This window comes from Emys orbicularis, chromosome 3 (assembly GCF_028017835.1).
Source record: "Emys orbicularis isolate rEmyOrb1 chromosome 3, rEmyOrb1.hap1, whole genome shotgun sequence".
Lineage (NCBI taxonomy): Eukaryota > Metazoa > Chordata > Testudines > Emydidae > Emys > Emys orbicularis.
This window is the reverse complement of record NC_088685.1, coordinates 64,035,248-64,062,025: the sequence shown is the minus strand read 5'-3', so window position 1 is coordinate 64,062,025 and position 26,778 is coordinate 64,035,248. Positions and strand designations below refer to the sequence as shown.

The following is a 26,778-nucleotide window of genomic DNA, read 5'->3' as shown; positions in this document are numbered from 1 at the left end:
CTGGTCCCTGCTCCTGCTCCCCTTGTGCGTGGGCGGCTGGAGAGGACGGCAGCCTGCAGAGCTGAGCTGCCCCAGTGCCCCCCTCTCCCTGCCCCAGCCTCTGTCATGCCCGGTATCTGAGTTCAGGGCCGCCCGGGGGGGGGGCAAGTGGGGCAATTTGCCCCAGGCCCCGGGCCCCACAGGGGCCCCCACGAGTATGTCGGAGGCTCCCCCTGCCCCACGAGTATGTCGGAGGCTCCTGGGAGAGGGGGTAAGCGGCATGGTAAGCGGCTGGGGCTGGGCACCCCTCCGACCCCATCTCCCACACAGCCCTGACCCTCAGCTCCGAGCCCAGCCCCTCTGAGCCGGGCACCCCCTGACCCCATCTCCCCACATCCCTGAGTCCAGCCCCTGTGAGCCGGGCACCCCAGAACCCAGCTCCCCACCCAGCCCTGGGCAACAGCAGCACCACCCCCAGGCAGCGACAGCCCATTGGTACCAACCATCACCATCACCCAGCAACAGCCCACTATGTAATTGCAAATGTATACATACCATTACAGCTTTTAATGTTTTTAAATAATGTATTTAGTGTATTTTCAAATTATTACAAATTAATTTTTGAATGTATTACACTAGTTATTTTTTACATTTCCAAATACATGTTACTATAGTATTGCAACTTTTTTTATGGAAGGGGCCCCTGAAATTGCTTTGCCTCAGGCCCCCTGAATCCTCTGGGCAGCCCTGTCTGAGTTTTAAGCCCTGCTGCTGTGTTATGCCTGCATAAATTATAACATGTTACTCTGTGACCGTGTATTGTGTATAATGTATGTGATTTATTTTGGGGGGGGGGCAAGGTGGAAGTTTCGCCTAGGGCGCAAAATATCCTTGCACCAGCCCTGGTTGAGACACAGGTTCAATTTCAGCTCTACCCCAGACTTTCTGTGCCATCTTGAGCAGCTCACTTAGACCCAGATCTGCAAAAGTTTTTAAGAGCCTAAATACCTTTGTGGATCTAGACCTAAGAGACTAAGGCCCAGATCCTTGAAGGGACTCAGTCATTGCAATCCCTAAGCCCTTGGCTCCCTGCTTCCTGTTGGAATTCTCAGCCTCGAGTTATGTGTCCAGGTGCCTCATACAATGCATGGAGAGTGTTAGGTATCTAAGGAAGGGATCCTTAGAAGCCAGCAAGCTGAGGAAGTGCCTAAACTAGCTAAGCTTGAAATGCACAGAAAAGGGGCGGGGCTTAGGGCCAAGATTCACAAAGGACTTAGGTGCCTTATGGGCTCGGGGGAGGTAGAGTTCTCAGCAGTGAACCCTCTCCTAGAGCTAGGTGTCTAAGCCAGGTCTGCCCTTTCTCACACACACACAAATGCAGAGACCCTCTCCTCCCCAGTCTATAGCCAATAGCCCAGTGGTAAGGACGCCCACTTGGGATGTGGGAGACCTAGATTCAAAACCCTGATCTAAACAGGGATCTGAACATAGGTCTCTCCTCTCATAGGGGAATGACCTAATCACAAGGCTACTGGGTATTCTTGGATGGGCTGTTCTCAATCTCGTCTATTGGAGCGGTTTTACTTTGTACAAAAAAATTAAACATTCACTGGGCCAGAGAGCGAGAGTGATTGACTCTATAGCCTGGTGGTCAGGGCACTCTCCTGAGATGCAGAAGAATTATGTTCAAGTCCCTGTTCCAACAGCTATTTTATTATTTAAAAAGTGGAACAGCTTCAACAGGAGAAAAACCTAAAATATCTCATTGCCAGGACACTCACCAAGGAGGTGGAGACCTGGATTCATGCCCTTGCATCAAATTGGGTAGCACAAGAATTCAGCCCTGCAACTTCTATATTATAGACTACGGCCCCACGCACTAGGCTACTGGGCATTCCAGGGCACACAACCATATGTTTACCTGCCTACCTGCCCCAAAAGTCTCACCTCAACTGGTAGGCAGTCTCTACCTATCTCCTCTACCAGAGAGGGCTCTGCTGAGGAGATAGGTCTGGGAACACCTCATTTGAGAATCCTGCTAGGGCTTAGGCATGAGTGAGGGCATCGAGTAGCTCATTAGCTATGGGCCAGTGTCAGAATTTAGGTGGCTTTGCATGTGCCCACAGCTGGAAGTCTATGGGACTTTAGGCACCTACAGGGCTAGGTAGCAGCTGAGCATTTGAGGCATAGGCCTAAATGTTGGACACAGGTTCCTAAATACCTTTGTGCTTCAGTTCCCTATCTGTGAAATGAGGATAATAATACTTCCCTACCTCAGAGAGGTAGAATAAATAATTTTATAAAAAAGCCTCAGATTCCATGGTAGTGAGGACCATATCATTGTCATTGGCTATCCCTTTATACAAGGATGATGTCTGATGGGGGGGAAAAGTCATTGATGAGACTTAAGATGGCTGAACAGTCCAATCTGTGCTCTACAAGTTTTTCCACATATGTGATAGATAGTAGCATAAATTGTCAGGTAATAAAAGAGGTGTTATTATTAAAAGAAAGCATTTTTGGGGGGACAAACCTCAGCTTTAAAATTATTCAGTGGTGGTGGAGTTCAGGATGGTATCTCTTACAGCATGAGTCTTACTGTGAGAAAAGGTGTTGACTGTCCATCCATTTGCTGCAGGGGATAGAATACAATTTCTCTGGAGCCTATTATTGCTGACCTAAGCTTCTGGCTGGGAGTTTAAGACCTGAACTTGAGTTGTCTATGTGACTGCTTTAGCATACTTTATCAACTTTACATCGTTGTTGTTGTTATGCTTATCATCCAGGATTTTCATCACTGACCACATCTGTGTGCAAATTCTACCCAAACAAGAGCTTCACCCCATTCACATAACATGGGGCATCCTTAGTATAGACTCAGACTTTAAGATCAGAAGGAACCATCATGATCATCTAGTCTGACCTCATGTACATTGTAGGCCACATAACCTCACCCACCCACTCCTGTAATAGACCCCCTACCTCTGACTGAGTTACTGAAGTCCTCAGATCATGATTTAAAGACTTCAAGTTAAAGAGACTCCACCATTTACACTAGTTTAAAACTGCACACAGGGGCACTGGTCTTGAAGTGGCTTCCATCATATAGAGAGTTTACAGTTTGTTTCAATGGCTCTCAGCACAGCAGTACCCCCAGCACCTCTAATTCCAGTACGTATGCCTCCATAAACTTATCAAGCTCAGTCTTGAAGCCAGATAGTTTTTTGCCCCCTCTGCTTCCCTTGGAAGGCTGTTCCAGAGCTTTACTCCTCTGAGGATTAGAAACCTTTGTCTAATTTCTAGTCTAAACTTGTTGATGGCCAATTCATATCCATTTGTTCTTGAGTGGCGCTTAACTTAAATAAGTCCTCTTCCTCTTTGGTATTTATCCCTCTGATGTATTTATAGAGAGCTTTTGATTAGGCTAAACAAGTCAAGTTCTTTGAGTCTCCTCTCATAAGTATGGTCCTACCAAATTCACAGTCCGTTTTGGTCATTTTCATTGTCATAAGATTTAAAAAATCATAAATTTCGTGATTTCAGCTATTTAAATCTGAAATTTAACAGTGTTGTAATTATAGGGATCCTGACCCAAAAAGGAGTTGTGGGAGAGGGGTTGCAGTACCACTACACTTAATTCTGCATTGATGCTGGTGGCGGTGCTGCCTTCAGAGCTGGGCACCTGGAGAGCAGTGACTGCTTGTCGGGAGCCCAGCACTGATGGCAGAGCTGCCACCAGCAGCAGTGCAGAAGTAAGGGAGGCATGGTATGGTATTGCCAGCCTTACTTCTGCGCTGCTGCCTGCAGGGCTGGGTCCTCAGTCAGCAATCGCCACTCTCCAGCCCAGGGCCGGCTCCAGGGTTTTTGCCGCCCCAAGCAGCAAAAAGCAAAAAAAAAAAAAAAAAAAAAGAAAAGAAGCCGCAATCGCGATCTGCTCTACCACTGCCGCTTCAGTGGCAATTCGGCGGGGGGTCCTTCCCTCCGAGAGGGAGTGAGGGACCCGCCGCCGAATTGCCGCCGAAGAGCCGGACGTGCCGCCCCTCTCCATTGGTTGCCCCAAGCACCTGCTTGCTGGGCTGCTGCCTGGAGCCGGCCCTGCTCCAGCCACCCAGCTCTGAAGGCAGCAGCGCAGAAGTAAGGGTGGCATAGTATGGTATCGCCACCCTTACTTCTCTGCTGCTGCTGGCAGGCCGCTGTCTTCAGAGCTGGGCACCTGGCCAACAGCCTCTGCTCTCTGGCTGCCCGGCTCTGAGGGCCCCCTTTTGGCTCAGGACCCCCAATTTGAGAAATGCTGGTCTCCCCCGTGAAATCTGTGTAGTATAGGGTAAAAGCACACAAAAGATGAGATTTCACAGGAGGAGACCAGATTTCATGGTCCGTGACGTGTTTTCATGGCCATGAATTTGGTAGGGCCCTACTCATAAGGTAAGTTTTCCATTCCTCGGATCAAGCTAGTAGCCTTTCTGTGCACCTGTTCCAACTTCAATTAATCTTTCTTAAACCTGGGAGACCAGAATTGCACACAGTATCCCAGATGAAGTCTCACCAGTGCCCTGTATAATGGTACTAACACTTCCCGGTCTCTACTGGAAATACCTTGCCTGACACAGCCTAGAAATGCATTAGCCTTTTTCACAGCCACATCACATTGGTGGCTCATAGTCATCCTGTGATCAACCAATATACCCAGGTCTTTCTCTTCCTCTGTCACTTCCAACTGATACGTCCCAATCTTATAGCAAAATTTTTTATTGTTAGTCCCTAAATGCCTGACCTTGCACTTTGCACTATTAAATTTCAGCCCATTTCTATTACTCCAGTTTACAAGGTCATCCAGATCTTCTTCTGTGATATTTTAGTCCTCCTCCATATTAGAAATATCTACCTACTTTGTGTCATCCACAAATTTTATGAGCACATTTCCACTTTTTGTGCCAAGGTCAGTAATAAATATGTTAAATATAAGTGGCTCCAAAACTGATCACTGAAGAACTCCACTAGTAACTTCCTCCAGCCTGACAGTTCACCTTTCAGTTTGATTGGTTATAGTCTCCCATTTAACCAGTTCCTTACCCACCTTTCAATTCTCATATTAATCCCAGATATAGTCTGCAAAAACTACAGATCTCTATATATTTTATATAGTGCTGCAGGGTGTAAGCTGTAGTCTTGGGCTTTATTTAAATATTAGAGACAGGTCTCATTGCACAACTCCACAAGTGGCATTTAACCAAACTCTGAAGGTTGAAAGTCAGTTTTTTTATTAATAATTATTTGTTAAGCACACACAACATGTATATTCTGTATATGTGACAGAAACTGTCCAAGAGGGAATTGAAACATTTGATTGGGACTATTTTTCATCTCTCTTCCCCTGTAAAGCCAGAAGTGCTATAATTGCCATGAATCTAACTGTACAGTGCTCAGAGTGAGCCATAAAAACCTCTAGAAATGACCTAAAATATATTAGTACAGAAAGCTAACAACTTTAAAGTTTGATATCTCAAGAGCTTCTAGGTCTAAAATTCTTGGATTCTCACCACTGAAATAAAGCTCTTGTTTATATACCAGCATGGATGTGAGTAAAAACAAAATGGTACAGCTCTCAGTGGTTTGCAATAAGTCCCATGGACATGGATCAGTGGCAGAGGGAGGAGGCAGAGATGATAAATTCAGTTATCCCCTGGATATCAACTCCACATTTGCATAGGCAGAGATTTATATGGGCCTGTGGTGCCCATGCTCCAACAATATTCAGAGCACGGGGGTCCGGCTCCACCAATGTTGGGGGTCGGGCCTCTCCTCCGGCCCTGCCTGCCACCCCTGCGTGCCTCCCCCGGAGCGTCCCTGTGCCCTTGGCAACGGCTAGCTGCCGTGCCCCACCCCCCTCCCTTGGCCCGGGTCACCCGAAGAAGCCCCGAGCGCACCCTGCCCAGAGGAGCCTCAAGGCAGTTGCAGCCGTGCTGTGTCGACCCAACCTGTTCTGGGGAAAAGTATTTGCTACTCCGCTGCCTCAGCTGCCCCGGAACCTGCATGGGGCATATCAAAAGCATCTATGAATCAAGCGATGCTTTTCCCATTTACACCCCACCGTCGGCGGGCCTGGCTGGTGTGGAGAGGGGGGCCCCTCCGTCGGAGCTCGCTGCTGCTGGCGGGGAGAGGGCTGAGGGGAGTCCTCCTCTGGCCCCAGCCCCGGGGTAGGCTGCCTGCACCCCAAACTCCTCATCCCTGGCCCCACCCCAGAGCCCACACCCCCAGAGAGAGCCCTCACCCCGCCACACTTCAACCCTCTGCCCCAGCCCGGAGCCACCTCCTACACCCTGAACCCCTCACCCCACACCCCAACCCTCTGCCCCTGTCCTGAGCCCCCTCCTGCACCATGAACCCCTCATCCCCAGCCTCACCCTGCAGCCCTCACCCCCACACCCAACCCTCTGCCCTAGTCCTGAGCCCCTACCACACCCCAAATCCTTCAGCCCCAGCCCCACCTCAAAGCCCTCACCCCCAGCCAGAGCCCTCTTCCCCCCACCCTCCCACATTGTGCAATATAGGGAAACTGTTAAATGATTACTGTTTCTGGTCCATTTTTACATTAATTTAAAAAAAAATATTGGCTTACAAGGCAGGTGTGTGTGTGCGGGGCAGGACTTAGATCCATTCTGGGCACCACCAAAAATTATACAAACCTGGCGCCCCTGCACATATGTAGTGCATGTGTATATCTATACCTATATAAAACCTTTAGAATTTTATTTAAGATTCTACTAGTTAACTGTGGTCACATGACATCAACGATTCTCAAACTGGGGGTCATGACCCCTCAGGGGGTCGTGAAGTTATTGCATGGGGGTCGTGAGCTGTCAGCCCCCACCCCGAAGCCCCACTTAACCTCCAGCATTTATAATAGTGTTAAATATAAAAAATGTTTTTAATTTATAAGGAGGGTCGCAATCCGAGGCTTGCTTTGAGAACCACTGTGACAAATAGTTATTTCCCTCAGGCAAAGGGGAATAGTCCTTGTACAGGGAAACAATGCATATTTGGCATTAGCAATACACCATAGCATTTTCTTCCTCTCTAGCTCCAGCCATTCATGGAGTTGGCCCTTGGGGAGAGGAGAGAGCCAATCCAGCCTTTGCCCAAAGTTGGCACTTGGCTGCTGGAAGTCAGACTTTGCACTGGGGAGAACACAGATGCAAAATAAGCCCCTATAAAATATCATTATCACCATTTAGAGAGAGACCTTGTGTTGGCTTGTCAGAGAAGCCAGCCCAGGTCTGCAACAGAGACAATAAGTCAAAGCCACAGGACAAGGGTGGGGGAGACAGCCAGGGGATGGGAAGCAGAATGGCTAAACAGCAAGAACCAGGAAAAAGAGACAGAGTCAGCAGCCTAGACAAATTGGAGGATTGGGCCAAAAGAAACCTGATGAGGTTCAACAAGGACAAGTGCAGAGTCCTGCACTTAGGACGGAAGAATCCTATGCACTGCTACAGACTAGGGACCGAATGGCTAGGTAGCAGTTCTGCAGAAAAGGACCTAGGGGTCACAGTGGATGAGAAGCTGGATATGAGTCAACAGTGTGCTCTTGTTGCCAAGAAGGCTAATGGCATTTTGGGCTGTATAAGTAGGGGCATTGCCAGCAGATCGAGGGACGTGATCATTCCCCTTTATGCGACATTGGTGAGGCCTCATCTGGAGTACTGTGTCCAGTTTTGGGCCCCACACTACAAGAAGGATGTGGAAATATTGGAAAGAGTCCAGCGGAGGGCAACAAAACTGATTAGGGGTCTGGAGCACATGACTTATGAGGAGAGGCTGAGGGAACTGGGATTGTTTAGTCTCCAGAAGAGAAGAATGAGGGGGGATTTGATAGCTGCTTTCAACTACCTGAGGGGGGGTTCCAAAGAGGATGGAGCTCGGCTGTTCTCAGTGGTGGCAGATGACAGAACAAGGAGCAATGGTCTCAAGTTGCAGTGGGGGAGGTCTAGGTTGGATATTAGGAAACACTATTTCACTAGGAGGGTGGTGAAGCACTGGAATGGGTTACCTAGAGAGGTGGTGGAATCTCCTTCATTGGAGGTTTTTAAGGCCCGGCTTGACAGAGCCCTGGCTGGGATGATTTAGTTGGGAATTGGTCCTGCTTTGAGCAGGGGGTTGGACTAGATGACCTTCTGAGGTCCCTTCCAACCCCGATATTCTATGATTCTATGAAGGAGAAGAAAGAAATGATAATTAACTCAGGGGTTTGAAACCACAGTCCCCAACATAAAACTAGTATGGAGTTAATCCAAAAGGAAAAAGCAGTAAATTTTATAATTCCCCTCCAGTGCCCTGGAGGGGAATTATATCATGGGAAATACATTTTTCCCCTGAGGGAAGTAATTTACTGCTATTACCCTTGAAGCCAGTCCTTTATTTATATTCTATCTTTCTTTATTGAGGGATCACAAGGCAGATACTGGGGGAGAAATGTTTATTTTACTGCTCTGGTGTTAGTATGTAGATAGATACAGTGTCTGCTGCTAAAAAGTCAACATGTACTGGTGGCTCCTGTCTCACTCAGTTATATCTCCCAGTTACAGTCTCAGATACCACTGTGTGATAATTGGCAGTAAATGCTGATTTTTAAATAATGACCACACTGTAAAGTGATTTTCTGCACCACTTGGTACTATAAGCCCAGCAATTTGTTGCTAATGATGCACCTAGGATATGTAACCCCACTCTGTGCTGTGGGACTCTGATGGAGGACTAACCATATGTGCTATTAGTGGCTTTAGTAATGCTGTGCAGCCTTAACTAGAATTTGTCATTTTGTAGTTTTATGGCTCAACCCTAATTTTTTTTATCATCAATTTTCTGTGTTCAGTTTATTTATTGGCTGTAGTGGTAGACTTGGAGACTGGCGAGCTAAATTATATTAACATTTTACAGTGATAATAGAAGCAAGCAATTATCTTTGTGCATAAAAATCATTTTAATTCAAGTCAGTAAAGTGGGAGTGGACAGCCATATCAAGCATTAATCAGACTCAGGGGGTGGGGGAGAGAGAAGGAGACAAAGAAAAGGTTTTGACCAGGTAAAAGTAATGTGAAGGAAAATGAGAAATTGTACAGAGTTAAAGCTAAGAGGAACAAGTTACACTGAGCTCTTACTGATACCACGTAATTGCTCCATTAATAAAATAAACATATTGGGACAGCTCTAGTTTTAGGCTCCAACTCTTATATTACCTACTACCAAAACAAGTGTATATATATTTTTGGAGCATTTCCTTTCTCTCTCCTAGGCTCCAGTCCTTATGTACATGAGTAACTTTATTCAGAGCCCATCGAGTCATTCTGCAAAATATTGCCAATTGCGCTCTCCCTCAAGAGCGGTGTACTTTGCCTCTATAGTACTCCCAGTTCTCCTAGCCTGGGGAGTGAGAAAACAGACCTAGATGTCAAAGCTAGATCTCTTCAGTGGAAGCACAGAGAGGTCTGAATCATTACCAATTACATCCATACTAACTGTTTTAATACTGGGCAAACATTCAGGTATTAAATACAGAAAAGCAGCTCCAAGACCAAGAAGGTGAAACATGCTAGAATGTTATAGGATCAATAATTGAAAATTCAATGTATTTTGTCACTGTTATGGAATCCAGGCTGTCTCAGAGTCATAACAAAGAGCAGACATTCGCATGCAATGACAAAAATGAAAGTGGAGACACTTGAGGGCTCTGGGAGGGAGTTTGGGTGCGAGCCCTGGGCTGTGGCCGAGGTGTGGGAGAGGGTGAAGGGTGTAGGCTCCTTCTGGGCGGTGCTTACCTTGGCGGCTCCCAAAAGCAACCACCACATCTCTCTGGAAGCAGTTCCTAGGCGGGGGGCAGGGAGTCTCCACGTACTGCCCCTGCCCACAGACACCGCTCCCGCAGCTCCCATTGGCCGCAGTTCCTGGCCAATGGGAGCTGCGGAGTTGGTGTTCGGGGTGGGGGCAGCGCACGGAAACCCCCTTCCCCCTCCCCAGAGGCTGGAGGGACATGCCGGCCCCTTCTGGGAGTGGTGCAGAGCCAGGTCAGGCAGGGAGCCTGCCTTCGCCCTGCTGTGCAGCCAGACTTTTAGTGCCAAAATGTCCCGGTTTGGCTTCAGTAGCCTCCGGGAGATAGAGGAGTTGAGGGAAGGAGGAAGTTGATCACCAGGGTCCGTGGACCCCCTGGAGTATCCTCGGGGACTCCAAGGGGTCTGCGGACCCCAGTTTGAGAAATGCTACTATATGGTATTCTGGGGCATAGGTGGGGCTCTCTCGGTCTCTCCTGTTGAAGTTATGTATTCCACTAGGTGCAGAGCACCTAAAGTAAGTAATCACAATGCTGAGCCTAAGTACCCTTTGTGGATCTAGCACAGGGTGCCTAATCCTTTCTGTATTATAAGAGTTTTACACTCCACCTAAAAAGTTGTAGATTAAATACGTGCAGTTTAAGAACTTCAAAGAGAAAGTAATTGAGGGCAGACAGTTGATACTATGTTTTTGTCACCAGTCATACAATGGGAACCACTGACAGCAGCTTTGAAAGGCAAAAGGAGACATGAAGCTTAAAAGACGAGACGTAATTATGTAGTTAGAAAGGTATAAACAGGATATTACTAATAAAATCTAACAGTCAAATGCTAATGAAGAGCTGGTGAAGACTTGAGAAGGAAACTAATAGGAAGAGGTAAACATCAGCGGGTGAGGGGGAAAAGCCTATCTTATGGTTAACATCAAAAGTCTGTTCTGGTTTATTTAGAGATGCAAAGAGATCCTGGCATTCTTTACCTAGGAAGTAAATGGACAGCGAGTTTGCTTCATGAAAAAGAGATCTCAACCAGGCTTGGCTGAAAATGCTGGAGAGAACTTTGGGTGAGATAAGCTTCTTTAGACAGGAGGATTACTTGTTAGTTAAGGTTAGGCTTTAGAATGCATGATGATGGTGTTCTTTTATGTGTAACCACTTGTTCCCTTCTCGCACATTGCTTTTTATTTGAATCTGTATTCTCTCTTAAATAAATTTGTTTAACTGAACTCAAATGCTGTGCATAATACAGGAGTGAGAGTTTTACCTTAAACTGGTGACATGTGGTACATTGTTCCTTTGGGAACAGAGGATCTGGGATTTCTCTGGGTATCCAGTGATCAGAGACTGAATGCTACAGGAGGATACTTTGATGGGACTTGAGCGTGGGGTGCATCTGCTGTCAACCTGCAAGTCAAAGACAGGGCTGGTATAGTCCAGAGGAGAGTGTTTGAGTGGCTGACAGGCTGGTTGTTTTAGGGTGCTAACACCCAATTAGCACAGGCAAGACTCGCTTATGGCAAGTGGTGATCACAGCTTTGGGTGCGCCAAGAAGTATCACTTTGCTACATGAATGATTAGAGGACAGAATATCCAAAAGAAAATGTGATGGTCCCCAAAGATAAGAAGTTCTTGAGATACTTTAAAAAGTTTAGAGGAGCCTCTGGAGTTGACTGAAGAGTTGTTTTCTGAGTTTTTCCCATATGTTTACTAGTTCTGTGGCCAGAATAAATAAGTAAAGCTGGGTACTAATAAATCATATATTTGATTAATTCCAACTGTTTTCTGTTTGTGAATTATTTGTGAACAGATCGTGATTTTCTTTAATTCATTCCTTATTCATTGCATAATGTCTAAAAGTTCTTGGTCTGTAGCTTATTCATGAGCAGTTGCGGTTTCAGCAAACATTTCTGCCAGTACACTTGTTCGCTAGAATAATTAACAGAAAATGAAGACAAAAGAAGTGCAAACAGAGTCAAAGCAAATTCAAATTCATTTAAATATTTCATCAAAAATGTTTCTTGAAGGATCAGAACAAAGGGTAGTGAGAGAGAGCATCACTGAGCCATCTGTAGGGCTGCTGAGTATGTTGTTTTGTTAGTCACAATCTAATAAGATGAAATAAGATGAGGGGATCAAGTACTATCAGGTGCTGGGATGGCAAGAATGCTGTGCCTTGCATATATTATGAAGCATTGAGGAGTTAGTTGTTGGTTGCTGCTTCATGAGATCCATCAGACACATCTAACAGTGACGGGCCCACATGGTTGCTCACTTGTTTCCTCATACCATCAGGGGCTCGTTCACCTGCACATCTACCAATGTGATATATGCCATCATGTGCCACCAATGCCCTTCTGCCATGTACATTGGCCAAACCGGACAATCTCTATGCAAAAGAATAAATGGACACAAATCAGACATCAAGAATTGTAACATTCAAAAACCAGTATGAGAACACTTCACTCTCCCTGGACACTCAATAACAGATTTAAAAGTGGCAATTTTTCAACAAAAAAACCCCCTTCAAAAACAGACTCCAACGAGAAACTGCAGAACTAGAATTAATTTGCAAACTGGACACAATCAAATTAGGCCTGAATAAAGACTGGGAGAGGATGGGTCATTACAAAAAGTAATTTTCCCTCTGCTGATACTCGCACCTTCTTGTCAACTGTTGGAAATAGGCCACCTTGATTGCATTGGCCTTGTTAGCACTACAAAAGTAATTTCCCCTCCTTTGGTATTCACCCCTTCTTGTCAACTGTTGAGAATAGACCACGTCCACCTTAATTGAATTGGCTCATTAGCATAGACCCTCCCCACTTGGTAAAGCAACTCCCATCTTTAAATATATATTCTGCTGACTTTTTTTCACTCCATGCATCTGATGAAGTGGGTTTTAGCCCACGAAAGCTTATGTCCAAATAAATTTGTTAGTCTCTAAGGTGCCACAAGGACTCCTTGTTGTTTTTGCTGATATAGACTAACACGGCTACCACTCTGAAACCTGTTTCCTCAATGCATCTCTCAAGCACTCGAGTGAATCGCTAGTCCTGGTTGGCATTAGCAGTACCTGAAAATCCTCATTCAGAATTCCTTGGTTGTGTGTGAACACCTATACCTCAGCCATGCCCTATGCATTCTACAGGATAAGTCTGCTTTTCCCCTACTTACCAGCATTCAGTTCAGTGTGGACTCATAGGTTTGCCTGCATTGCTGAGCATTTTGCATATTTCTCCACACTACATTGACTACTATACTAAGGGCTTGTCTACATTACCAGCTGGATCGACGGGCAGCAATTGATCCAGCGGGGGTCAATTTATCACGTCTAGTCTAGATATGATAAATTGACTGCCGTCGACTCTGGTACTCCCGTCGACTCTGGTACTCCACCAGGGTGAGAGGCGCAGATGGAGTCGAAGGGGGAGCGTCAGCCGTCGATTTACCACAGTGAAGATACCGTGGTAAGTAGATCTAAGTTATTCACCTAGCTGAAGTTGCGTAACTTAGATCGATTCCCCCCCCCCCCCCCCCAGTGTGGACCAGGCCTAAGCTTCTCTATCCAGGTGCTAAGCAAACACGAGTATTCAGCACAAGCACTTTGGCTTTCCACACTTGAAAGAGCCTGCAGGATTAAGCCCTAATTGAAAAAGTAATCAGGTGTGACATCTTGGTGATGGCTTTTAAAGGCCCAATGTTGAGTGTCTCAAGAAGTTAGTGGTGGTAGCTGAGGGCATTAAGCACCTTGCAGAATTGGGTATTACATGAGGCTTCTAGAGCTCTGATTTTAGAGTTTAAACAAAGTAGCAAAAACCCGATCCTTTATTTTGGAAAGTTAAACAATAATTAAATCTCAATGTATATATAGTCGGAGAGGCAAACAAACATTAAAGCTGCATTTTAAAGTGAATGTAGGTTTAAGTTTCTACCCTCAGGAGAGTATGAGAAGCAGGGAAAGGATTCATGTGAGGATCTTTGCTTTAAAAAGCATGCAGAAAAAGAAATGAGCAAGAAGAAAGCAGCAGTGGAGGAAGTTATTTAAAAACTAGCAGAAGAATGTCTATAGCTCCCGGAAGACTCAAAACTTGGGAAGCTATATATTGGGCCCTATGGCTACACATTCTACCTTTCTGTCAGATTCCCCATTAAATCAATGGGATTGGCAGTGCACAAGAAATGGCATTATGATATAGCAAAACCAAGTTAAATTTGCCCATGTAGGTTAAAGAGAACACAATTTGAATCAGGAAACACAGCATCCAAAGGTGTTAGGAGGAGAACTGCAACAACTAGGTAATGCACAGATTGAGTTAAATTAATTTAAGAACAAGCAAGCAATAATCACAAGTACAGATGTAGTTAAGGGCACAATTGTGGGCAGCCCTGTTGCAGGTGCACAAGAGAGCAGTGGAGTGAGTTGGAGAAAGGGTGCAAGGAGGCTGAGCAGACACCACCCAGAATGGCATACTTATCATCTGGATGTGTGTTGCCTGGGAGTCCCCAGGAAGGAGGAATGCTGGATGAGTCAATAAGAATTCTTCCTCAGTACTCCAGGTACAGTGTGATCCTTCGGTACTTCATTTAGCACACCTGAGAATGCCAAAGGCACAATCTAGCCTTTAAGACATTTCAACACTTCTACACAGAGCTGTATGAGAGAGAAAACACAGAGTACTAAATGACCCCTAAGAGTTTATTTTAAAAGATTAAAATCCGCACAATATCAAAAACCTCTGAAGAGACCCTACAACCTGACATCACTTCAGATGAACAAAGTATCACAAACAGCTGAAACTTGGGGCCTGATCCTGCATTCCTTGAGCAAGCAAAACTCCCAGTTCCTAAAATACAAAAACTTTTCTACTGACTGACCAACGAATACATTCTGCAAAAAATCCCAAGAAATGTTAATCCTCAGTATATTACAGGTATGCAAAGAGGCATAATTAGATTCTCATACGACTTCACCCACTATTTACCATGCAATAATGCTGATTCCCAAACTGAATAGGAATGCATTAGAGTGTAAAATTATAGGCCTATATTATCTCTGACTACTAATTATAAAATACTGGCAAAGATTATGGCTACAAGGCTGAACAAAATACTAACAGACATAATAAACCCTAAGGAGACTTGTGCTCAACAGAGGATCAGTTAATGGAACGCTCAGGTTACACAAAATTCTATGCCATTTTATAGCCCATGCAACTCCATTATACTTAACAAGGTTGTAGGGTGTAAACTATCACAGACCTTGGCCCATTGACTTTAGTATTAGATGTTAATGACAACAGTACACTTAATGCTGCTCTGTCCACTTGTGCACAAGTAGTTTTGGATAAAGTAGAATGTGATTATTGTGTAATCTAGAGACTTGATTGCAGGAAGGATTGCTCTGAATTTACACAATGATATTGGATTCCACACTCCAAAGCCAGAATACTATTAGTAACTAGTGATCCCCTCCAATCAAAGCTGTACTTTTACCTGCTCCCACAATTACTGTTCTTCATGGAAACTGAGCCTCCTGGCAATATAGCTATATAACAGGGGTAGGCAACCTATGGCACGTGTGCCAAAGGCGGCACGCGAGCTGATTTTCAGTGGCACTCACACTGCCCGGGTCCTGGCCACCGGTTCAGGGACCTCTGCATTTTAATTTAATTTGAAATGAAGCTTCTTAAACATTTTAAAAACCTTATTTACTTTACATACAACAATAGTTTAGTTATATATTATAGATTTATAGAAAGAGACCTTCTAAAAATGTTAAAATGTATTACTGGCAAACGAAACCTTAAATTTGAGTGAATAAATGAAGACTCGGCACATCACTTCTGAAAGGTTGCCGAACCCTGGTATATAAGATAGCGAAAACAGAAAAGGGGATTGAAGCAGATTTCTATTCTAGGAAGAGAGTAATTATTGAGAATAAAATTTTGTTGTAGACAGAGGATATTATTTTGCTGACAAGACCCTGAAGAATCTATGCCTCATTTTATGGAAGTTATAAAAAACTTCCATTTCATTTTATGACAGAAGAGAAACAAAAATCAGAGAGATTCCTTCATTCTGGATTTAAGGATCTCCCCTTGCAGGAAGAATCCACAGAGAGGAATGCATGCTCCACAGCTTCAGAACATGGAATGTCCACTGAATTCTTCTATTAGGGGTAGGAGTTGGCATTCTTTTCCCATGGAAAAGGCCAGTGGTTAAAGTCTCCAAGCCTAAGGATGTTGGTGAGATCTGTTGAGGCAAGGGACTTCCACACTACCACTTTGTTTGTCAAGCCTGTATCTAAGACTGTACTTGAAAATATTGTATTTCTTTTTTGACCATTTGAAATTCCATCTTTGAACAAAAGGACTAGGCCCCTGTGCTCTTCTCCACTTCTGCCCTCAGATCTGGGATATGACCAGAGCCTCTTTCACTTGACACTGCGCATTTACCCACTCCACAGATTGAGAAGGGGTGGGGCAGAGAAGCTGGCTGTTCCCTCGTATCTGATCCCTAAACCAGTTAGTGCAAGTTACTGCAGACTGAGTTATACGTACTCTTTCCCTCTCGATTGTCTGGACTTCCCCTTACTCACTCCCCCAACTAACAGGATAAAAACAAACAACAACAAAACAGAACTGTCAAGAAAAATAAATTATAGATGAGAAAATTCATATGACCCAAACCAATGAAAAAAAATGCAAAGAACTCTGTCTAGAAAATAAAAGTGTTTTGGATTCATGTATAATTTAGACATAGCATAGAGACAACATATCTGCCAAAATTTTGTCACCAAAAAAGGTAAATTTTAAATTTGCATAAAATTAGGAACATAGGAATTGCCATATTGGATCAGCCCGAAGGTCCATCTTGTCCAATTTCCTGTCTCTGATGGTGGCCAACACCAGATGCTTCAGAAGTAGGTGCAGTCAGCAGATGTTAGATCATCTGCCCCCATCCTAACTCCGAGGAGCTAGAGAGGGGCTCAATATCTGAAACATGAAGTTTTATCTCCCTTCCAATTGTGTTTTAGTGTTAACTATTACACAAAAAGTACATAAGTTAAAGAAAGTGCTGGCTGAAGTGGGGTGAAGCATGTCTAGCAAGGGCTTTTTCTCCCACTTTCCCTGGAGGCCTGAGGTGGTGATGGGGCAGCTCTCACAGGGCTGTTTGACTTTTCCTTTCTAGGCCTGTTGTTGCAGGGGTACTAAGGAGGAGAAGAGAGAGGGGAGGAGCTGACACACTATTCACAACAGGGGGAATATAGAGCCCTGAAGCTCAGGACTCCCTCCTCCCCGCTTCCTCTTGTGAAAATGTTATTGGCTCCTCCTTCTGCACCCCCACTACCAACAAAAAAAGTCTATTGTTTCTTGAGGGATGGGCAGCAGCTTAGATTGGCTGTCTTTCCCCAGGAGGCAGGAGAATGTGATAGGTCTTCCCCTCAGTTCCATAGGAGGAAAATCCACAGTTGGCAGGACTGAGAAAATCATAAATCAGCTGAATCCCCATTTAAATGCTGCTGTTTTCTTATCCTTACATGGTTCCCCTGCTCTTTTTCTACCCTGGCTTTTTTACACGTGAAGTCTATGTGAAAGACAAAATTATTTCTCATTAAGCCAATACATCATGTTCATATTAGAGATATGAAGGTGGGGAACAGATTTGGGTACCATATAGTGATATTTAGAATTCTTCAGGAAGATAGCTCTTGTTTCTTGCCTGCATATTCAACCTCTGAACTGGTGGGCAGTGCTATCTCAGATGGCAAAATTCCCAGAAACACTGCTTAATGCTGGAGTTCAAAGTCTGTCATTCCAACAAAGAATAATGCTGATTGGTAGATATCATGGCACCATAAATATGCTCTTCAAAAGATGTTTTTGCAAAAATGATGGAAAGGATGGTTGACATTTCACATCAGTTGTGGTTAAGGGGAGAGCGGAGTATTTTGAAGACATTTGTGTCCTTGATGTTTATTATTTATTTGCATAGATGTAGTGTCAAGGAGCCCTAGTTTTGGGCCAGGATCCAATTGTACTAGGTGTTGTACAAAACACAAAATAAAAAGATGGTCCCTGCTCCAGAAAGCTGATAATCTAAGCATAAGACAAAAGACAAGAGCTGGATACAGACAGATGGGGGAGTACAAGGAAACTAGGAGACAATACTGGTCAGCATGTTGGGCAGTGGTATCAGCACACTTGCAGCCTAACCATTGTCAAAAGTTTTATAGGATTTATGGAAAAGGAGAGTTTTGAGGAGGGGAATACATTAGTTCTGCAGATGTTTATGGGAAGCTCCTTCCAAGCATAAGGGGCAGGGTGAAAGAAAGCACAAAGGTGTTTGAAAAACTAACAAGTGGGTGATGGAGGCTGGGATCCTGGGCTGATCAGAGGCGGAAATGAACAAGGATGATAGAATGGGAATAGACTGAAAAGAGCCCTGAAAGTGAAGACAAGTAGCTTATGTTTGATACAATGGAAAAGGAGAGCCAATGGGATGAAAGAAGAGGAGAAACATCGTCAAAGTGATAGTCAAAGAATATGATCTTTGTAGCTACATTCTGAAGCAGGGCAAGGTTGCATTTGTCAAGGCCATAGAAAAGGATGCTGCAATAATTGAGATGCAAGATGATGAGAACCTGGAGGAGAGTTTTAGCTTTGTAGCTGGCCAAGAAAGGCCACATCTTACAGATGTAATGCAGAAAAAAATCTGCAAGAGTTAGATATACCCTGGTTGTGAGGACCTAGAGAGAGGTTTAAATTTAAGATGACACCCAGGTTAAAGGCCTGAATCACAGGCAAGATGGTAGTGTTGTTCACAATGTTTGGGAAAGAAGGTAGTGTGGAGGGCATGAGTGGGAAGATTTAGAGCTGTTTTAGCCAGGATAACCTAGAGTTGAGGGACAGTGTCACCAAGTTGACCGCCGCTGCACCCCAGTTCCAAACATGCCCTGCCACGCCCAGTCCCAGTTAAGGAGGTTTATTCTTTTATGGCAATGTTTAAACAAACAACAAGAATGCAGTCTTAAGTCAGCATCTGGTCCCCGGGCCACCCCTCCCAGGAGTGTTTGATACTCCAGCTCCTGGCAGCTTCCTAGCCTCAGTCAGCTCTGCTATCCCGTTGGAGCAGCAGCTACAGGATTGCTTCCCTGCCCCCTTACTCCAGGGACTCACCACAGGAGTTAGCTCCACTTCTGTATAGCCTTTGCTGCCCAGGGCTCAGCTTGTTTCAGCCCTTCCTCCCCTGGACTCATCCTGCCACAGTCTTCTCTCCTAGCTGCCTACTAGCAGCCCTTTATAGACCTAGGTGTAGCCCAGCCCTCTTTATTTAGCTGGATCAGGCTCACCTGCTCCATTCCAAGGTAGCTGGGCTCAGTCTATCCACAGAGACCAGCTACCCTGTGACAGCCAGACACAGATGAAGATAGTCAAAGAGACAGGCTAAGATTTTTGTTTGGATGGAAGCAGACAGGTCTGGACCAAAGGAAGTGGAAGTTGGTTTGAGCCAGGGCTGGGAGTTGGCAGGGCAGATCTTGCAATGGGAGAGGAAGCAAAAGAGTTAAGATTGGAGGAAAGTGAAGCATGGAGAGAATCAACCACCGTATCAGTGGAAGAAAGAGAAGACAGAGCAGGGAGGAGAAGGCTGAGAACAGATGAGAAATCATCAGTGCTGATGGACTGGAAGTCATGGAAAGGTTGAGTGATGGCTTGAGGGAGAGGACTGATGGGTGATGCTGAAAGAGCCCAGGTGATGGTTGGAGAGGGGGAACTTGGCAACAGAGAGATTGGAGAGAGAGAGAGAGAGAGAGAGAGAGCACTACCTGGTGAAGACCAAGTCAAGAGAACAGCTCTTTTGGTGAGTGGGGGAGTTAAACCAGGGCTGCTGGTAAAATGAAGAGGCGAGGGCAGATGGATCATCAGCATGGAAGCTGAAGTCACCAAGGATGAGTGTGCAAGCTTATGAGGAGAGGAAGAGAGAGAGCCAGGAATCAAAAAGCAGAGAGAAAGACTGATGATGAGGAGTTGGGTGGATAGTAGGTGGCAGCAACATGGCCGGGAGGGGCAGAAGGGTGAGAAGAGTCAGATGGAGTGCTGTTTAGAAGAGGAGGAGCAGCAGGAAGGGGGAGTAGGGAAGGGCTAGAAGTGGCAGGAATGGGAGATGAGAAGTCTAATACTCCCACCACAGTCTGATCCAGGCAGGCAGTATGACAGGAAAGGCCTCTGTAAGAGAGGGCAGATGCAGAGGCAGTGTCAGATGAAGGGATCTAGATATCTATGAAAGCCAGGAACTGGAAGGAGTGAGATATGCAGAGGTCATGGATGACAGATCTTTTTAGTGATGGAGCGGGCAATCTAGAGACAGCAAGAGCCAGGGAGGGGGAAGGGAAATGGGGTGTGAGGTTGGGAATTGTGGCACAAGAGGGGCGAAGGTGATGGCAGGGATGGAGGGAGGCCAGGGTTAGGGAAATGTCACCAGAGGTGAGGAAGAGGCAAAGGAAAGAGTGGATGTGGAATCTGGATTTGTGCTGATGGGAGGAATGGGGAAATTGGGATGGAAAGGAAAGAGGTGCAGGTAGAAACTGTAGAATGGTGATTGTAACAAGAATAGGGAAATGGAGCCAGTGGGGAGAAAGAAGGGGAAGGATGGATGCTATGATGAAAAAGGGAGGTGTGGTGAGAGTCAGGACAAGTAGCATGTGGACAAGGTCACAAAATTAACAAGAAAATAGAGTTTGGAAAATGCTGTGAAGGACCCCTTCCAGGCAGCTAGATTGCACTGCCCCAAGAAAGGGGGAAAAGGAGGCTGGGCTGAGACACGTGATCACACACGCAACTGAGCAGAGTGCCCTTCTTTTGTTCTCTCACTAACTAGCATACATGATTCTTGGGGTAATAGTGCACATGAAGAAAACAACAACTTTTCCTTATAAATCGTTAAAAAGTATAAAGTCTCATAGAAGGGATAGGAAATTAGCATGAGTTTAGATAGGTCTTTCTTTGATGTGCACTGATTCACATACTGAAAGCTTTCCTCTGTGGTGAAATTATTTTAACTGATATCCAAACAATGGTACTTTTCAATTAAAATGATGGTCATCAAATTTAGAACATCTGTGCTATTCTATTAAAAAGCAATTCCTCATATAACCTTTCTGCCACTGATGTTGGCAGCAATCCAGGGGCGGCGGTTCTCACTTTCTAGGGTGTTTTTGTAACACTTGCATAACTCTGGCTTAAGGCCCCACTCAGTAACCTAGGAACCTATATATATCACCCCAGGAGCTACTGATAGGCAATGTATTTCCCAGCTGTGAGCACAGTACAGAGGGTTTTAAACAGGAAAACTTTCTTGGGGAGAGGGAAGGGCAATGGCAGGGTAAATTTGTTTAAACCTTACAATTTAAGTTTCCACCACTATTACCCCAAGAATCATGAGTCACAATCCCAACTTATGTCCATTCTCATAATGGCTATGCAGTATTGCCACATCCCCACATACAGTTAATTGGTCAGGAAGTCAGAAGGAGAATCTGGGTCCAGACTGCTGAAGTAGCTCTGGGGATCTGCTACCTGACCTGACTTAGTGACATTCAGCTGTGAAGCTGGCTCAGGGAGATCTCACCAGAGTTTTTTGGTAGATGGATACGGGGGCTTATAACTCCTGAGATCTGCTCCCTCCACAGCTGAAACTGCTGCTCTGCCTATACTCAGCCCTCAGTAATGCTGCTTCTCACTCAGCACTCAGGTTTCAAAGTGGTAGCCGTGTTAGTCTGTATCAGCAAAAACAGTGAGGAGTCCTTGTGGCACCTTAGAGACTAACAAATTTATTTGGGCATAAGCTTTCATGGGCTAAAATCCACTTCATCAGATGCATGGGGTGGAAAATACAGTAGAGAGGTATAAATACACAGCATATGAAAAGATGGGAGTTGCCTTACCAAGTGGGGGGGGGGGGGTCAGTGCTAATGAGCCAATTCAATTAAGGTGGAAGCGGACTCACCCAACAATATTGTTAATCTATCCAGCTAAACTCTTAGCCCAGCAGAAGAGTCTGTCCTATCTCAGGGCTTTTCCTTCTGCCCCACCATCCCCATGAACATGATACAGTTCTGCGGTGACCTAGAATCCTACTTTTGACATCTCCGACTCAAGGAATATTTCCAACACACCACTGAACAGCACACTAACTCACTGAAACCTTCCTACTAATGCTACAAAAAGAAGGATTCTGCGTGGACTCCTCCTGAAGGTCGAAACAACAGACTGGACTTCTACATAGAGTTCTTCCGCCGATGTGCATGGGCTGAATTTGTGGAAAAGCAGCATCACTTGTCCCATAACCTCAGCCATGCAGAACACAATGCCATCCACAGCCTCAGAAACAACTCTGACATCATAATCAAAAAGGCTGACAAAGGAGGTGCTGTAGCTTTCATCCAGACCACATCACACGATCCATTGTCTACAGCCAAGCTCTAAGATACAACCGCATTTGCTCCAATCCCTCAGACAGAGACAAACACCTACAGCAGAGGTCGGCAACCTCTGGCACATGGCTCACGAGGGTAAGCACCCTGGTGGGCCGAGCCAGTTTGTTTACCTGCTGTGGCCGCAGGTTCGGCCAATCGCGGCTCCCACTGGCCGCGGTTCACCGCTCCAGGCTAATGGGGACTGCAGGAAGCTGAGGCCAGCACATCCCTCGGCCCGCGCCACTTCCTGCAGCCCCCATTGGCCTGGAGCGGTGAACCACGGCCAGTGGGAGCCACGATTGGCCGAACCTGCGGATGCAGCAGGTAAACAAACTGGCCCGGCCCACCAGGTTGCTTACCCTGGCGAGCTGCATGCCAGAGGTTGCCGACCCCTGACCTACAGGATCTCTATTAAGTGTTCTTAAAACTACAATACCCACCTGGTGAAGTGAAGAAATAGATTGACAGAGCCAGAAGGGTACCCAGAAGTCATCTACTACAGGACAGGCCCAACAAAAAAGTAACAGAACGCCACTAGCCGTCAACTACAGCCCCCAACCAAACCTCTTCAGCGCATCATCAAGGATCTGCAACCTATCCTGAAGGATGATCCCTCACTCTCACAGACCTTGGGAGACAGGCCAGTCCTCGCTTACAGACAGCCCCCAAACCTGAAGCAAATACTCACCAGCAACTACACACCACACAACAAAAACACTAACCCAGGAACCAAACCCTGCAACAAACCCCGGTGCCGACTCTCTCCACATATAAGGAACGCTTAAAGACGATAAAGTCATTGCGGAGAAACTAAATGGATTCTTTGCTTCAGTCTTCACGGCTGAGGATGTTAGGGAGATTCCCAAACCTGAGCCGGCTTTTGTAGGTGACAAATCTGAGGAACTGTCACAGATTGAAGTGTCACTAGAGGAGGTTTTGGAATTAATTGATAAACTTAACATTAACAAGTCACCGGGACCAGATGGCATTCACCCAAGGAGTTTTGAAAGAACTCAAATGTGAAGTTGCGGAACTATTAACTAAGGTTTGTAACCTGTCCTTTAAATCGGCTTCTGTACCCAATGACTGGAAGTTAGCTAATGTAACGCCAATATTTAAAAAGGGCTCTAGAGGTGATCCCAGCAATTACAGACCGGTAAGTCTAACGTCGGTACCGGGCAAATTAGTCGAAACAATAGTTAAGAATAAAATTGTCAGACACATAGAAAAACAAACTGTTGAGCAATAGTCAACGTGGTTTCTGTAAAGGGAAATCGTGTCTTACTAATCTATTAGAGTTCTTTGAAGGGGTCAACAAACATGTGGACAAGGGGGATCCAGTGGACATAGTGTACTTAGATTTCCAGAAAGCCTTTGACACGGTCCCTCACCAAAGGCTCTTAAGTAAAGTAAGTTGTCATGGGATAAAAGGGAAGGTCCTTTCATGGATTGAGAACTGGTTAAAAGACCGGGAACAAAGGGTAGGAATTAATGGTAAATTCTCAGAATGGAGAGGGGTAACTAGTGGTGTTCCCCAAGGGTCAGTCCTCGGACCAATCCTATTCAACTTATTTATAAATGATCTGGAGAAAGGGGTAAACAGTGAGGTGGCAAAGTTTGCAGATGATACTAAACTGCTCAAGATAGTTAAGACCAAAGCAGACTGTGATGAACTTCAAAAAGATCTCACAAAACTAAGTGATTGGGCAACAAAATGGCAAATGAAATTTAATGTGGATAAATGTAAAGTAATGCACATTGGAAAAAATAACCTCAACTATACGTACAATATGATGGGGGCTAATTTAGCTACAACAAGTCAGGAAAAAGATCTTGGAGTCATCGTGGATAGTTCTCTGAAGATGTCCGCGCAGTGTGCAGAGGCGGTCAAAAAAGCAAACAGGATGTTAGGGATCATTAAAAAGGGGATAGAGAATAAGACTGAGAATATATTATTGCCCTTATATAAATCAATGGTACGCCCACATCTCGAATACTGTGTACAGATGTGGTCTCCTCATCTAAAAAAAGATATACTGGCACTAGAAAAGGTTCAGAAAAGGGCAACTAAAATGATTAGGGGTTTGGAACGGGTCCCATATGAGGAGAGATTAAAGATGCTAGGACTCTTCAGCTTGGAAAAGAGGAGACGAAGGGGGGATATGATAGAGGTATATAAAATCATGAGTGATGTGGAGAAAGTGGATAAGGAAAAGTTATTTACTTATTCCCATAATACAAGAACTAGGGGTCACCAAATGAAATTAATGGGCAGCAGGTTTAAAACAAATACAAGGAAGTTCTTCTTCACGCAGCGCACAGTCAATTTGTGGAACTCCTTACCTGAGGAGATTGTGAAGGCTAGGACTATAACAGCGTTTAAAAGAGAACTGGATAAATTCATGGTGGTTAAGTCCATTAATGGCTATTAGCCAGGATGGGTAAGGAATGGTGTCCCTAGCCTCTGTTTGTCAGAGGATGGAGATGGATGGCAGGAGAGAGATCACTTGATCATTGGCTGTTGGTCCACTCCCTCTGGGGCACCTGGCATTGGCCACTGTCGGTAGACAGCATACTGGGCTAGATGGACCTTTGGTCTGACCTGGTACGGCCGTTCTTATGTTCTTATGTTCAAGGGACACCATCATAAGATCTGACCACATCAGCCACACCATCAGGGGCTCGTTCACCTGCACATCTACCAATGTGATATACGCCATCATGTGCCAGCAATGCCCCTCTGCCATGTACATTGGCCAAACCGGACAATCTCTTCGCAAAAGAATAAATGGACACAAATCTGACATCAAGAATTATAACATTCAAAAACCAGTAGGAGAACACTTCAATCTCCCTGGACAGTCAGTAAGAGACTTAAAAGTGGCTGAAGAAGTGAGGTTTTTACCCACGAAAGCTTATGCCCAAATAAATCTGTTAGTCTTTAAGGTGCCACCAGACTCCTTGTTGACTTCAAAAACAGACTCCAATGAGAAACTGCAGAACTAGAATTAATTTGCAAACTGGACACCACCATATTAGGCCTGAATAAAGACTGGGAGTGGATGGGTCACTACAAAAACTAATTTCCCCCTGCTGATATTCACACTTTCTTGTCAGCTGTTTGAAATGGGCCACTTTGATTACATTGAACTCATTAGCACTACAAAAGTGATTTTTCCTCCCTTCTTGTCAACTGTTGAGAATAGCCCACTTCCACCTTAATTGAATTGGCTCGTTAGCACTGACCCCCCACTTGGTAAGGCAACTCCCATCTTTTCATATGCTGTGTATTTATACCTCTCTACTGTATTTTTCACTTCATTCATCTGATGAAGTGGGTTTTAACCCACAAAAGCTTATGCCCAAATAAATTTGTTAGTCTCTAAGGTGCCACAAGGACTCCTCGTTGTTTTCACTCAGCACCGTTAGTGGGCCAAACTCTCCCTATACCCCACCCCTTGGCTGTGATTGGTAGCTCTCACCTATTTGTGGTAGGTGGCCTATAACTGCTATTCCATTCTGCATGTAGACTGTAGCTCTCAGTTGCACACTGCATACTGCTCTGTTTCATCTGTAGACTGCAGCTATCAGCTGCTCTGCTCCCTTCACAGGATGCAGCTGCTACCCTCACCTCAGCTCTTTCAAAAAGGGATTGGGATATAAGGAACTCTGCACAGAATCACCACCACCCAGAGAAGTGCTCCCAGCAGCAAGCTACTCCTGCGTTCTTTGGCTCTGTCAAGGGCCTCTTACCTAACCTCCACAAAGAACAGTCTTACTCAGGGAGACCCAGAGCCCAGTCAGTGTTCAGGCCTTGCCCAGATGGTTCCCACCAGGGTGATTTCCAAAATATTGCCCCAAATACAAAATTTAGCCAAATTATACCATGTCAGTGGTAGGTTTCACATATTCCTTGGTGATCAGATCAGCAGGCCACGTACACGCAACAATGACCTACCACAGGGTACCAGTGACCTTCCCGAAATGTCATCATGGAAATTTGCCTATGCTGATGACTTTGCTCTAGCTGCACTGGCATGGGATTTACTTACCATAGAGAAAATCCTAAAAAAGGACCTTAAAACCATGGAGAAATATTTCTTTACACTGGTGGCTAAGTCCAAAACCACAAAGACTTTAAATGAAATGCTAACACAGCAATCAGAAGGCCCGGGTGTAACTGCATGTGGACTTCTGCAGCCAGCAGATAAGGCATGATCGCCAAGATATCTTGGTATGGCATTAAACCGAAGCCTCACATGCCACCAGCATCTAAAAATTTCCCTCTCACAGAAAACATGGTTCATTTTGAACTGCATCTGCACATCACATGGCAGATGCACCTACCTCTGCCATTAATGGGGAATGAGACAGTCCTATTTGTGACTGGAAATGGTCTTCAAACTATGGAACATCTTGTTTCAATGTTCTATACTATCATATGGTGTTGATTTCTCTGCCATCCACTCGGTGACACCTGAAGCAATCAATTGGATTCCCA

At 45.2% G+C, this 26,778-nt stretch overlaps 1 long non-coding RNA gene across 3 annotated transcripts in view; it reads right to left on the bottom strand.

The window, feature by feature from the left end:
* The window catches only part of LOC135876850 (uncharacterized), a 1,011,314-nt gene that overhangs the window by 925,823 nt on the left and 58,713 nt on the right, over positions 1-26,778 (bottom strand). For 2 of the 3 annotated variants that reach the window (XR_010561318.1, XR_010561317.1), the window contains one exon: positions 14,274-14,453. This is a non-coding gene — a long non-coding RNA (uncharacterized LOC135876850). Of the gene's footprint in view, positions 1-11,825; positions 12,189-14,273; positions 14,454-26,778 lie in introns of those variants that run through there. The other variant, XR_010561319.1, reaches the window with a different exon arrangement.